Below are 13,114 nucleotides of genomic sequence, written 5' to 3'. Positions count from 1 at the left end.
TGGGCATGTTTCGGAGACACGTTGAAACCAGCGAGTGATAGAGGTGAGATAGCTGCCTCTGACTTGCGTTTTTGCAGATGGTGTTCGTCACGACATTCAGCGTTGTGACAGCGAGCGTTCGCGATCACTGACTGAGATATGCGTGCGGTAGCCTACATTGGCACGAGACATGCTCAATGAATGATTTAACTTTTCCGTTACCACGCCTATTCAAATCGATCACCGGTAATCGGCGATTTGGATCGTCAATTTTGGAATGTTAAAGTTTGTTTCTCGTGCACTCAGCACTTTCTAGTAGTTAGTATAGCCACTCAACTTTCTTAATAAATTAGAATTGGCCCGTTTGGGCAACATAATGGTTTTTTGACAGACCTTTGCGCGAACCAGTGTGCGTGTATTGTTGGGAAAGTGCACTAGGCTGGCTACCTTGACAAAGGTGCGTGCCTATCGGGATTAGGCTGCAGTAACATCATGGTTCTGTAATTAAATGAACTATTGCAAGCCAAAGATTATATTGAAATGTCAGCTCCTCAGTTTGACCGTGTTGAGCAGTAGTATTAGCCAAAAATGGCAGCCGTGGTACGATAGTGCGTGTCTGTTCTGCACCCGGCACGGATACGCACACTTTGGCTGCGTCGGTTATACGTGAAAAAAAAAATGGCAATGAGAAAACAAAATACGTGTATACTCTCATTTGGTTGCATGTGCGTGGCATCCCTCATCTGTTGTGTCGTGAACAAGCATCCTCTTCTACCCGTGAGACAACGAAGCGCATGCACGAAGCAAGGAACCACGCGAGAACAGCGCGATTCGATAGGGCGTCTTTTTCTCAAAGCGAGAGCGCGCCCCTCACCGCGACCTGCCCCATCTCGATCGAGACACGAGCGGGTGGCCTTGTGGCTCAGGTCTTGACGCCGCGCAACTCAACGATAGTGAACAATCGTTCCGGTCCACAAAAACAACGTAAAGGATGACAATTGAGATCATTCTCAATCGTATGTTGTGGGGGTTCAACGTCCTAAAAGCACGATATGATCATTCGAGGCGCCGTAGACACCTGGGATTCTTGAAAGTGCACCTAAATATGTAGGGGCCTCAAGTGATTTTGCCTCCATCCAATACATATGCGGTCCAAAAATACGACATCCCCCCAATTTCTTAACAATGCCCAATGTCGCACATGTATAATGCCATGAATTCCCAATTAGGCTGTAAGTACGCTTGCTTATTACTTATTATCGGAACAATATCAGTGTATGTTTCGATATGAATCCTGACGCTTGGGCAAACTATAGTAAATTCTTGCGGCTGGCCAATGAAAAACGTCGCTTACGAAAAAAAAAGCTTTATGAAAGAGAATGGAGAGGAAGTTTAGATAAAGGAGTGCACTGGGAGGTAATCAGGGTGTGAGCTCTCTCTCAGATACCCGTGCACCATGCGGTAAAAGCGCGAATGATCGAGACACAGGGCACGAAGTCGAGACACTGCGGAGGCAAACCGAGGTGCGCGCTGCGGGACTGAATGCGAAGTCGCTGAACGATTGGTTCATATTGCTTTCCATATTCGACAAGTGTGACAGGCTTCAAAAGCTATCTCGTTAAACTGCATGAAATTTTCTTCTTAAAGGGATCACAAATGAATTTCTTTGCGTCATTACGAACAGGCTTATAAGAAATACTCATAAAGTTGGCTCCTATATAAGTGGGCCGCTTTCCTTTTTTTTTTCCTTTGTTAAATTCAAAGTGACCCATCGCCACAGAAAGTTATTTATTGGCTAAATGTGCTTCTTCGAGAAACCATTGTTTTAAGCTTTTAAACTCACAAATGCCAAGTTGATGCAATGAACGCGAAAAAGAAGAAATTTCGAGGGCTCTTTCTTTTCTTTGTTAGACACAATAACGATAAAGAGCAACACAAAATAATTATGTTATTTTTACTAATTTTGATATAAACGTGAAGCAAGCGAAGTCGATGAAAAGATTACTCACCGCCGGTATAGGGAGCTGAGTCGGCAGCTCAGCTGACATCGGACGTGTCGAAGGTCGCAGGTTCGGCTCCTTCTAGCGGCAAGATATCCTTTCGTTGACCGTACTTTCGTCGCATTTATTATATCACAATAAACTACGAATGGCACCCCACATACTTTCCTAGGTGATTCCTTGGGTGGGTTTGGGGCGTTAAAACTCAACAATTTATTATTATTATTATTATTATTATTATTATTATTATTATTATTATTATTATTATTATTGTTGTACTATCCTTGGCAGTACTGCCTGTAAGTTCCAGTTAACACAATAGTGAATCGTAAGCACCTTCGAGTGGAGTAATTCGGGCGGTAACTTTCATAAACGCGGTGACAGTATACGGTCTGGTCGCTTATTTTGTTTGAGCATGCAAAGAGTGAAAAAGCTATTTCACATATTGTTCTGCTTCAGAATATACTTTGCTTAAAGCAGAAAAAAAAGAGATAGAAAGAACCAAGAAAACGTAAAAATAAAGAATAGCATGGCACTGATGACGTTCTCCCGAATGACATCGAAAGCATAACTCTATCACACTGGTACTGTATACATTTATAAGAGACAGGAGAAGCGCTTCTCGGCGCTGAATGGCTTTGCGTGTAAAGCGGACAAAGGCGATGGTAGGCAAGGCGAACAGAATGCCACGTTTATTGTATTCGCGTCAGTGCGCATCCTGCGACCTCTTCAGCGTGCGTGCGCGACCGATTCTGCGAACGCACTTGCCTGCGCGTGAGGAGCGGACGCATTCCTACAAGGTGAAGACGTGCAGCCGAATCTCTTGTTTTCTATGTGCGCATACACGGATGGAATACGCGAATGCAAAGGACAACTTCAGCGGGAAAACCGTGCGGGCATAATGCGCGCCGGTATCGAGCTCTTACCTCGTACACGCGTCTGCGATGTCCGGAAAAGAGAGCACGAAACATACATGAGCCGCCTGACGCAAAACTGGCTGTGCGGCGGTTGTGTGTCGCACTACATACGTATGCGGGGTATGCACGCGTACACAGCTTCTGAAGGCAGGTAAAGCCGTTCGCAAAAAAGCTGCGGGGGATCTCCAAGTTGGCTTTTGTTCCTCTTCTTGCCGAACTGTATAGCCTCGACTGCGGTCGCCTCTGGTTTGTCCTTGTTTGTTTAGCAGATAAAAAATACTACTATAAAAGAAAACGTGCTGCCTAAGCAGCATACTAAATGTCACGTGCAAAGGTCAATCGATGCCTGTCAAAGCCCGTCTCATGCATCAGACACGCGCTGATTTCTACATGGAAATGAAAAGAAATGAAACAGCTGAACGCTATTATATGGCTGCTCATGCATGCACGATCATTTTGCTCATCCTACGTCATAAGGCAAAGTACACAGGGTCAGGTGACACCACGACACTTTCAAGTTGAGGGTAGCCGTCCGTTTATTATTGTATTTTGAATTTTCTAGGCTCAATAACTTCTGACGACATGCCCGTTATCACTGCTGTGTTTGCTGCACTAATCTCATCAGTCTTCACTCTACGCAACCCACGAGTAAAACATCTTAAACAATGAGGTATTGAAAAGTGTTGGAGGGCTCCTCTAATGGTAACTGACTGGATTCCAAGCTTGGCATGACTTGAGGTTTTGAACGTTGCGCACCAACAACGAAACCAGAGCCCGTTGAAGGCATCTATCTATCTATCTATCTATCTATCTATCTATCTATCTATCTATCTATCTATCTATCTATCTATCTATCTATCTATCTATCTATCTATCTATCTATCTATCTATCTATCTATCTATCTATCTATCTATCTATCTGCCGCCTACATCTGGGTGCTCTCGTGACCGCCACCTTAACTTGGGGTCTAGACCATAAACGTATGGCAGGGTAAAATGCATGTGTGAGGAGGTTTATTAGCCGTTAAAGACAGCGACGAGACAGCCTGAAGAAGCGTCCAGCGATCGGCACAGCAACGGACCGAAGCACGAGCTGAGAGAGTCGGGCGTTGGCGATGCTGCTTGCTGCAGGCACATCTTCACAATCGCCCCCGCTGAAAAAGGAGCCATCCTGTCGACTTAAGAAGTTTCAGGCAAAGGCTCATGGTACGGTTTCAGTCGGGAAACATGGACGATGTCACGTGCACGCCGGCGCATGTCGTCCGATCGGGAAACTGGTTCAATTAGGAAATTAACCGGAGAGGTTTTCTTCAAAACGGTGTAAGGCCCCTCGTACCGCGTGACAAGTTTCGAGGAGAGTCCCGGTGTTTGGTATGGGATGGCAAGCCACACAAGAGACCCTGGGGCATAGCTGGGATCCGGAAGAGAGGTGCTACGGGTTTCTTTCTGGCGTTGTTGCTCTTCCGAGGTGAACGCGCGGGCGAGCTGGCGGCACTCTTCGGCTTGTCGAGCAGCATCGGAGATAGGTGGACACTCGGAAGCATCAGGACGGTAAGGAAGTAGGGTATCAATTGTATGGGAAGGCTCACGTCCGTAAAGAAGAAAGAAAGGTGAGAATCCCGTGGTGGTTTGTATTGCGGTGTTACACAGTAAAAGTTTTTACACCCAAAAGGGTGTAAAAAGGGTGCTTTTACGAGAAAGCACCCTTTGCAACACCCTTTAACACCCATAAATGGTCGATTGAAAAAAAAAGCACCCCTTTTTTTGGGTGCTTGCCTCAATAGCACCCTAAAATAGGCTCTAAGGGTGCTTTTGTGCCTGAGAAGGGTGTAGGTGCCGATTCATCAGATGGAATATGCAGCATAAGAAGAACACATATTTATAATATTTGGGATTTTACGTCTCAAAAACCTCGATATGATTATGAGGGTCGTCGTAGTGAAAAGCTGCAGAGATTTTCACCATTTGGTGTTCTTTAATGAGCGCTCATATCGCACAGTGCAAAGGCTTCTACCTTTTCGCCTCCGCCTTAATTCGACTGCCACGGCCGGTATCGAACCCGCGACCTTCGGATTGGCGGCCGAGCAGCGCAGCTACTGCACGAATATGTGGACCTTGCGTTAAATGACGGCCTAATTGACTTAGAATGTGTGAAGGTGCTCTCCGAATACAGCAGAATGTCAGCAGAAGCAAATCGCGTTTCATCTATAATGGCAATTAACTGCAATCCATGTTACGAAAGCTTTCCTTAGCGTTGGTTATAAGCTGCATGTTTGCTATGGATTATATACACACAAATAATGTTCGCCCGAGTATGGGTGTGTGTGCGTGTAAGCGCGATTGTGTGTACACCCGTGCATGTGTGCGTGCGCGTGTATGTGCGAGTCCGTGCTTGTGTTAAGCGTGCCTGTGCACATGTGTACGCCCATGCATGCGTGCGTTTACGGTCTCGTGTGTGTGTGGCCGTATGTGTGTATACGTGTATATGTGTGCGCCTGTGAATAAGTATGCGTGTGTATCAGCCCGTGCGCCCTCGAATTTCGTGTGTGTGTGTGTGCGCGGGGGGGGGGGGAGGCACTGCTTCTTATTGTTTAAGGTCCCACACCCGTTCAGACTGGGAGTCTATAGGGGAGGTGGCTTAAGGAATGGCGGTTGTCAACGCACTGTACATGGACTATTCAGTACATGGAAAACAGCTGCACATTTTCGTACCTGATCGTTGCTTACGAACTTGCTGTGGTAGCTGATTAGGTCCGCTGAGGTGCTTCTACGCTCGAAAACGTGGGTTATGACCAATTCCCACGGAAAGCTGTCACTGCACTTATGCACAACCATCGTTTATATTAACAAAGTTTAACAAGAACGTGCCCTGCCTTTGCTACAGGTGCTTAGCTAGCTCATTGGGTAACCATATGGAATTATGTGCTGATCATGTGGCCAGCAAAAGGTTTGTTAAAACAACCTCGGCACGTTACGTGGTGCGTGACAAGCCTTCTAAACATCCGCGACTGTGGATTAATTTGTTCCAGCTTCGACTACGCATTCAGTGTTTGCGGCACCATACGCGGAAGTGCCAGACACAAACAATGCAAAAAGAAATTCCTCTGGAAAAAGGTGTAGTGATGCTCTCCCGCTAATGCCACCGAGGACGAAATAATTATTGTTTCTGGCCATTCCACGGTGCACTTTGTTTTCCGCAAGTTTTGCTTCACTATTTTCCGCCCACTGCAATCGCATTCCGTCAAAATACTCCAAGAACCCGAGGCTGGTAAATAACCTGCGTCGCTGTGCGACTGGCTGGAAGGAGAGTTGCCATTTACAAGGAGTCATTCCGCGACGAACGGCCGTCCGCCGTATGCGCCATAGCGTTTGCCTTTCGGCGCCGTCCTGGCGGGTTTCCCGCTCCTCCCCCCCCCCGCTCACCCTGGCCAGCGTTGCTCCCACAACGGCGGCGTAGATAAGCGAATAGTTGCGTCACCGAACACCTGCGTCGACAGCTGCCGCGCCGCCGCCAGTGCCTCCTCCTTCTCTCTCTCTCAACGTCGCTCTCTCTGTCTCATCGTCTTTCAAATGCGTTGCGTTGGTCTGGGGTCTTGGTCGCTGTGTGTGTTCTAGCGAACAGGTGCATATTCAATGGTGGTCACGCATGACACCGTGTTCGAAGTGACGCTCGGATTAAGGAATATTCATGGAGTGGCGGACACGGACAACGTGGGCCTGTTAACGGTGAGTGTACTGTTTTCGTAAATAGTAATCATACAGCGTTAGCTGGGCGCCTGCAGTAGCTCTGCCGAAGTAGGCTGCCAGCCATTTACAACAGCAGGCGTTCGCGGGCCCGTTGCAGATGCCTGATTAAACGTGTGACTTAACGAATTCACACTGCTATGCGCGATGTTGTGTAAGTGCCTGCATCACTCATACAGTGAGTGATGTGATCACTTAACAAGGGCGGGATTAGTTGCTGATCGCACATTGTCTCTACACTGCACAAAGTGATTGATATTGTTTTAAGATGTGCTTTGGGCTACATCGTAATAACATTTCTATTAATACTCAAATGTGCAACGTGCTTTTGTAGGTGTAAGCGCAAAAAAAGAAAGAAAAAGCAAAAATTATGTACAGAGGCGCACTGTACGAAATGGCTTTTTTTTTTGCTTAAAGACGGTATAGTTGAAGGTGCTGATATGCCGCGATGCTCCCAGCACGTGCGCCTCGGTCTTTTAAGCTATTTAGCACAAGTGTCACCAGCAACAGGGAAAGATCTAGCAGACTTCCAAAGGCGCATTGTTGTGGCCATCGCCGTGCGTTGTTTTCCCTCGTTTCTGTTTGCTGTTTTCGTGCTTCGCTTTCATCTGCGATAATGTTCGGCGTTATAACAGAATCGAGAGAGTATACGTGACTGTAGGAGCTATGTGCGGTAGCTCTAGCATAAGCCATGGCTGCTGCAACGTAGTGGGCGTCCGCGCGCGTTGGTGTCGTTCGAGCGCTCTTACTTGCGTGATTGTGTTTAACTGAGTATTTAGGCACGGGTTACGTTTGTAAATCCCGTAGTCAATAATCGCTAATAGCGTGCCCCTGATTGCCATCAGAGGATGGGCTTGGTTGTCGAAATATGCCAGACGCTTTTTCTGAAAGCAAGCTTTGAATTTTTTTTAAAAAAAAGAAGTACTTTCATATGTGCAAGACAGTGCCTATTGCAGGCCCGCAACTCTTTAAAAACTGGACGAGCTATCACATCTTTTATCAAATTACAATGAATTAAGATGATTGAATTATAGATGACGAATTTCTGTGCTAGATTAGGTGCACAAAACACATGATCGCAGCCCTACGTCTAGAAAGCAGGCAAATAGGAAGCACAGCGTCAAATTTGGATTAGATTCCATTGACGGAGCGTCTTGTGAGAGTAGAAAGAACGAGAAAATTGTTCATTTTTGATGCCCTTATAGAGGCAGTCAGAATTGCACTGATTGGTGACTTGTAACAATTCCTCAGATTGTTAGAGGCGTGATTGAAGTCAGTAAATCTTTTACTTTTTTTTGCAGACCTCTTCGCTAGTGCCACGCCCAAGATCATTTGTTCTCATCTAAAAGAGAAAGCAGAGATGTCTTCACTGTTTGTACATGAAGAGGTAAGTTTCTTGTGCATTTTGATTAATGTTACATGTTCGGAACGTTGTACTTTAGGAATTGTTTTTCACACTGGCTCATTACCCTAGAAGGAATTTGATTCTTAGGTGAGTTCAGGCTTTCGTAAGTGCCATTTTTGAGCTGTAGTCTTACACTTCACCTCATTTCGGGAATTTGCTGTATGCTGGAAAACGCCTATTTTTATCATACGAAATTATTGGAATGTATGGGTTGTATGCTTCGAGTTCAGTGTAATGTCAATTACACGCCATTTCGAAGGATACACACTACACATTCTTTATATATGGTGCTGCCAGAACAGCACGAACATCCTTTTATGAGAAGCCATATTTGCTCTTATTACAGGATGAGAGGGTGCCGCTGACGTCCTGCGTAGTCTACCCCCCGGCCCCAGCCTAGAGCAAGCCTACTTCCTGAACCTCCACATGGATAACCGAAAAATCTTCCGTGTCAGTAATGACGAAGAAGGAGTGACAGCACTGATGAGTTTATTTTTTTTTATTTTCAACATTGTCCACGGCCGCAAGGCCTTTAACATCCACCGTGATTGAGCGGCTTTTTCTCGGCGTGAGTTTGGAGTTTATCAAAGAAGTTGTTCAGGCAGTACGACGCTGAAAATTTTAGTGTCACAATGCCTGAACAACTTTTTCTAGTGTGGTCATGGTAGATGAACAAATATTGTTATTTGTGTAAGTTATTTTGCTTAAATATAGCTGGACCATTTCATGCCAAACGTCCCAGCCACTTTGGCGACCATCTGAATTGTATTTGAAAAAAAAAAGTGCTGACTTACTGCGTTGAAAACAGTGAACTGCTAGAATATTTCAGCGAGAAAAAAGTTTTGTTCATGTGGCTGGCTTATAACTTCCTGGCATAATGCCGTCTGTGTGCTGTTTGTGGAAAATTTCGTTTTAAAACTACCGCTTATTTTTTCTAAAGCCAATTCGGTCTACCTGTTAAGTAAATGTGCTTCTGTAAGGTATTTGAAGCTCAATAATAATAGTGCAATTTTTTTGCCACATTCGCTTCCAAGAATAAAGCCAAAATGTGTTATGTTTGCATTTTTTATTGCAATATTGCACTTTGTATGAATATCTGAGCAGTGAATACTTACTCCACAGAAGGTATATTTTGAGGAAAAATATCTTTAGACCTCTCAAGCTGCTGAAATATACAAGAAAATATCACAAATTTCACAAAATTGTGATTTTTGACCGTATTGAGATGCAATTTGCTCCATGTTGTGATACAATGAAAACTCATCATTAAACCTAAATTGTAAGAAAATGAAATTTTTTCTGTAATAAAAATCTTATCGCAAAAAGGACAGGAAAAAGCGCTGTCAACTGAATTTTATTGAAGGTGCTACGAGCGTTTTTATACTGAGCACAAGAACAGGGCTCATCTGCAACAACACATGTGTGACCATGACAAAATAATTTTAACCGAGAAAAGACTACTCTTTTTCGGAAAAGATAAGTGAAGGTGTACTGATGCATTGATCTTTGGCCTTCCTGATAAAGAGTTCTAAAATCTCTCATTTTTATGCTTGCTTTTTTTTCAAAAACCGTGTTTTATGAAACTTAGGACTACACTTACATTCTTTACGGTGCCCGGCCATGAGACTACTATAGCCCTTCTTAACATTTAAAGCATGCTGTCTTGCTTGATCATTGAAGCATTGCCCAGTTTGTCCTATGTTTACTTTTCCACATGTTAGCGGCATCTTATACACATTAGATTGGCATTCAGTAAACCTATTCTAGTGACGAATGGTGCAAGATTGACTATTCCTGTTGCTGTAAGTACATGCACTTTTGAAAGCTTGCAAGGGGTGGAAAACAACAATGTCATATCTGCTGGCTCTTTTCCTAAAATTGTGAGACACCTTATGTAGTATTGTGTGACATGCAAAGGTGATTGGTCATTCTATTTTTCTTTTGGTCCTGTTTCCTTTAACTTTACTTTCTGCAGGAGGGTTTCGCAAACAAGTGTGATGATGCTGTTGGGGTATTGGCTGGTGCTATCAGCCCAGGAGTGCTAAGAATGTTCTGCCTTTTCATAGTGGGCATTCAAAATTAGTAGAAAGTGGAATTGATACCACATGTACTCAGGCCATCCTTCAGAAGTCATGTTAGCACGAGGGTGAGGTCAGGTTTAAAAACCAGATTAAAAGACTAAAAGATGCTGGGTATCCCAACAGAATCATCACACCCGTTTGCAAAACCCTCCTGCAGAAAGTAAAGTTAAAGAAGACAGGACCAACAAAAAACAATGACCAAAACCTTTGCATGTTATACCACATCATGTGTCTCACAATTAAAACAATAGCCAGCAGATATGATATTAGCGTGTTGTTTTCCACCCCTTGCAAGCTTTCAAAAGTGTGTGTACTAAACAGCAACAGGAATAGTCAATCTTGCCCCATTCGCCACGAGAATAGGTTTACTTAATGCCAATTTAACGTTTGTAGAAGTAGTTTTTATCAGGTAAACCAATGATCAGTGCATCACTACACGTTCACTTATCCTTTCCGAGAGGGAGTATTCTTTTCACAGTTAAGCTTATTTTGTAGTGCTCACACGTGTCGTCGCGCATGAACACGGTTCTTGTACTCCATATAAAAGCGCTCGTAGCACATTCATTAAATTCAGTTGACAGTCGGTGCCCTTTCCTGTCCTTTCTGTCTCTTCCTAAAGTTGTCACGCTGTGACTAGCACACAACCACGATGAACCAACTCTCCCAAATTAAGCTCTTGTTACGTAACACGTAGACCGAGTTTCGTATGGAAAGAAGGAGCGGTGCTTTTAAAATAAAATTTTTCACATACAACACCTAGACGGCATTCCAGGAAGTTCAGAGGGCAGCCACGTGACCAAATATTTTTCCTCTCCTAAATATGCCAGAAGTTCACTATTTTCAATGCAGCACGAGTTTTTCGAATACATTTGAGATGGTTGCCAAAATGGCTGGGACATTTGGCATAAAGTGACCCAGCTGTGTCATTAGCCATAATTATGCATTACCTCTTTTGTTTTTTGTGTGTTTTGACTCAGTTTTGTGTTCGTTTTTAGCTTATTGTGTTTCTGATCATTGTATTGGTTTCTTAAGTATTCGCTAAAGTTATATGTGCGAAAACCCGTATATGTTTGCATGTACATCATTTCTCATAACCAATTGTTATACATCCAGGAATACAAAGCTTAATCCACTGTAATTGTATACATTTGAAAACACTATACATATATATTTTTGTGTGCATCACTTCTTGGGAACGATTGTGTACATGAAGGCGTATATAGTGAAATCATGGTGATTGTATATATTTGAAAGAATCATAAGTATATATTTGCCTGTATTTCATTCCTATTAACCGATTGTGTACATGAAGGAGTATTAAACTGGAAACCACTGGAATTGTAGATACTTGAAAGAATTATAGGGATATATTAGCATATATTTCATTTGTAGTCTCTATGTACTTGAAGCAGTATACTAAACAGAAACCAGTGTAATTGTATGTTGCAAAGAATTGTCAATGAAGTAAAACTGAATAAATATAATAAACATTTGAGGTGTTGCATGTGTAGTGTACGTATACGTGAACGTATATCTGGTGAAAAAGTTGTGTGGCAGGAGAAAAGTTTATGTTTTATTTGCCTATTAAATAAACGCAATATGCAAGGGCAGCAAGGCTTCATTTTCTGTAACGCGCATTATGCATATACTGTGAAGTATATATAGATCCAGCACAAGTTCATACACGATAGTACGTATTTATATTTTTGCCCAGACGCAATGAATGGAGCTCGACAGGTGGCGCACCATTGATAATCAGGACCACTTTCTTCAAGTAGTGTGTAATCAGTGCATACTGATATCTATTAGTGCAGTCTAAAAGAATACTGGCACCCCTGCCAGAGGCACTCAACACCTTTGTGCACCCTTCTCGCACCCTCCTCAGAGGGTGCTAAAAAAGTGATGGACATCGAAGGCACCCTGGCACCCTTCCTTAAGGGTGTTTTTGTAACACTCTACAGTTTTTTTACATGTACACCCTATTCTAAGGGTGCATGAAAAAGCACCCTTTTTGGAAGGTGCTGAATTAACACCCTTAGGGTGTCGTCCACGGGACAAGCTCATTTACACCCTTCTGGGTGTAAAAATTTTTACTGTGTATATGCGAACGTGACGTATGGGAGAACACGGTCCCAGTTGCTATGATCAGATGCCACGTACATTGAGAGCATATCACCTAGCGTGCGGTTGAACCGTTCCGTTAGTCCGTTAGGCTTCGGGTGGTATGCTGTCGTTTTCCGATGAATGACGTGGCATTCCGAAAGCAGAATTTCGACGACCTCGGAAAGGAAAGCGCGGCCTCTGTCACTAAGGAGCTCTCGAGGTGCACCATGTCGAAGGATAAAGCGTTGCAAAATGAAAAAGGCGACATCCTGAGCTGTAGCGCTCGGCAAAGCGGCTGTTTCGGCGTAGCGTGTCAGGTGGTCAACCGCCACTATAATCCACCGATTGCCATCTGGTGTCAATGGAAGGGGACCGTAGAGGTCAACGCCGACGCGATCAAATGGCTTGGCAGGGCATGGAAGTGGCTGCAATGCGCCAGTCGCACGTGGCAGTGTTGATTTACGTCACTGGCAGTCAGGACAGCACTGCACGAATTTACGTACAAAATTGTACATGCCGCGCCAGTAATAGCGATGGCGAAGGCGACACTCAGGCGTGGCCACATTGCGGATCGTCGTGAAGTGAGGCGCATACTTGCGATCGTAAAGTGCGTGGAGTGACCAGCAACCACCGGCGGCCATCGGGAGCGTAGTTGCGTCGATGAAGAAGTTGATCGCGGATGGCGAAATGGAAAGCTTGACGTCGGAGGGATCGAGATACTGGAAGGTGGGGCGTTCCAGATAAATATTCGATAAGAGAGGCGATCCACGGGTCACGACGTTGTTCGGTGGCGATCGAGTCGAGATTTAGCGATGACAAGGTCTGGAGGCAAGTGTTTCCGCACGTCTGACCTGGTGGTAAAGGTGAACGGCACAGGGCATCAGC

At 44.4% G+C, this 13,114-nt stretch overlaps 1 long non-coding RNA gene across 1 annotated transcript; it reads left to right on the top strand.

Annotated features, from left to right (window-relative positions):
* Positions 1-6,487: 6,487 nt before the first annotated feature.
* LOC142776842 (uncharacterized) lies at positions 6,488-9,187 on the top strand. Its single transcript, XR_012887834.1, has 3 exons — positions 6,488-6,622; positions 7,942-8,027; positions 8,392-9,187. It is a non-coding gene; the product is annotated as an uncharacterized LOC142776842 (long non-coding RNA).
* Positions 9,188-13,114: the final 3,927 nt, after the last annotated feature.

Source organism: Rhipicephalus microplus, chromosome X (genome assembly GCF_043290135.1).
Source record: "Rhipicephalus microplus isolate Deutch F79 chromosome X, USDA_Rmic, whole genome shotgun sequence".
In the NCBI taxonomy this organism is placed as follows: domain Eukaryota; kingdom Metazoa; phylum Arthropoda; class Arachnida; order Ixodida; family Ixodidae; genus Rhipicephalus; species Rhipicephalus microplus.
This window is presented reverse-complemented; position numbering and strand designations above follow the sequence as displayed.